The sequence below is a fragment of the Crocodylus porosus genome, unplaced genomic scaffold (assembly GCF_001723895.1).
Source record: "Crocodylus porosus isolate Cpor-Errol unplaced genomic scaffold, CroPor_comp1, whole genome shotgun sequence".
In the NCBI taxonomy this organism is placed as follows: domain Eukaryota; kingdom Metazoa; phylum Chordata; order Crocodylia; family Crocodylidae; genus Crocodylus; species Crocodylus porosus.
The window spans coordinates 16,817,951-16,820,091 of record NW_017728924.1 but is presented as its reverse complement, the minus strand read 5'-3'; the positions used below and the strand labels follow the sequence as shown (position 1 = coordinate 16,820,091).

The window sequence follows — 2,141 nt, the reverse complement described above, 5'->3', positions numbered from 1 at the left end:
GAACTACGAAAGTTCTTGCAGGACCACTCCTTACTGAATGTTACATAAGTGTTATCATCTGGAAAATGGATACAAAAACAAGAGATAAAAAAATTATTACTGTAAAAACAAAACACTGACAGAGGAATTCATGAAATTCATCGTTATGGTTTTTTTATAATTGACTAAAGTCAAGCTAACAATTTTGTTTAAAATCTGTCACAAAGGATCAGTTACAAGAAGGCAGTAAAGTTTCCTTAGGTAAATCTGATATCTTTTATTAGACCAACTGAAATAGTTGGAAACACTCTTCTTTGCCAGATGTGTCCTCAACCTGATGGTGTTTGTACCTGCAAGCCTGCAATGAAGAATTTTTCCAAACATTTTAGTTGGTCTAATAAAAATTAAATCAGATTAACCCAAAGAATCTGACCTGCCTATGTTCTTAGACCAGTGCTTTCCAACCGGTATGCCATCAGAAATGAACAGGTGTGCTGAGGAATTTTGCCATGGCAATGAGTTGCAGCAGACACGAGGACGAGGAATGTCTTAACACGCGTGCCACGGAAAATGTTTTTATTAAATGTAAGCGTGCCTTGGGCTGGGAAAGGTTGGGAAACACTGCCTTAGACCAACATGGCCACAGCTTATACCCCTCAGTCATGAAAAAACACATTTTTGTTGGTTCAACAGTTCTAGCTTTCTAACCGGCATGAAATAGATTTTTTCCCCCCCCTTTGGTTTACATCATATACATTGGTATACTGGGGAGTACTGGCCAATGTAAATAGAATTATTCCTGGCTTATAGCGATGTAACAGAATTTAGCTGATGGACTTCAATTCTTCTCCCTGTCTCTCAGTGTTTGGAATCCAATCAGGTGATCTTCCAAGGCAAATGCATAAGGACAGTTTGGGTTTTTTTGTTTTTTTAATTTAAAACAAACAAACAAACAAAACACACAAATTCCACTACATGTAGCATTAAATAAAAGTTTTGCAAAACTGTAAAAGGAAAAATATATATGACAGATTTTGCACCACCTTTTAATTTGTGTAATCATCCAAAGCAGCTCAAAGTGATGGAAAGTGATGCCAGATGAGAATAGTAGCCTTTTGCACAGGTGAAAGCAGTTATAGAAGATTTAAGACAATTTAAAAGTTAAGTCTTTTGCATTTACCAACTGAGTTGTACAAATTTGGAATAACCTGTTTGGTAAGTGTTGAAAACATCATTTACAGAGACCAAGATGCAGAAAGCTCTACATACCTTAAAGATATTGTTGTCTAAACACCAGGGAAACAGAAACCACAAGGCAAAATTTTGCTTTCTTGACAAACTGTATCTAGCAGAGCAATTCACACTTCAAACCTTTTTCTTCAAGATCTGTACCAGAAGGTGACCTATTAAATAACAATATTTTGAAGTACACATGTCCCAGCTGTTCCCATGAATACACTGCAACACGTTCCATAAATTAAACTAAAAGGAATGAGTTTGTAAGACTTGTGTAACGTTACACAGCATGGCCATACACACAGACATTATTCTGAACAACTCTTGGTACATGAATCCAGTACTCGGTTTTCCTCCTAGTTTATACTTTGGAGCAGCTAAGTGGACTAATGATTTTGTTATCACAGCTACCTTACCCAGAAGGTTTCAGGCAAAGTAAATAAATAGAGGGGTCACATTTAGGAGTACATAAAAACTAGCACATTTGCTTGCTAGTTTCAGCCCAACTTCTTCCACTGGTTTATGAGCAGGTGGGGAAATTGAGCAGACTTCTGTCATTCATCAATGAAGGGCTGGATCCAGTAATTTGGGAACAAAAACCTTATTTCATGGCCACAAATTTTCATCAACCATGCAAAGGGCCCGATCCCTTACCCCCGCAGGTGGCTGGGACAGTATGTGTTTGGGTGGCTGTCTCCAATGCTGCTACTCGTGTGAACAAGAACGGAGAAGATCAGCTTGTAACTTGGGGGTAGGCAAGGCAGAGGCTGAATGCAGGGGCCCTGAGCAACCCCCCTAGGGGCTCCCAGGGACGAGAGGCCTGGGCGGGCACGGAAGAGCCTGAGGAAGCGGCGACGGGACGGAGAAGAGGCGCAGAGGAGCTGCCAGGAGGTGCGAGGGGCTCTGGCAGGAGCCGGCGCCTCACG

General features: G+C 40.7%; 1 protein-coding gene across 3 annotated transcripts in view; it reads right to left on the bottom strand.

The window, feature by feature from the left end:
* The window catches only part of COL4A6 (collagen type IV alpha 6 chain), a 183,175-nt gene that overhangs the window by 180,707 nt on the left and 327 nt on the right, over positions 1 to 2,141 (bottom strand). The window lies entirely within an intron of this gene.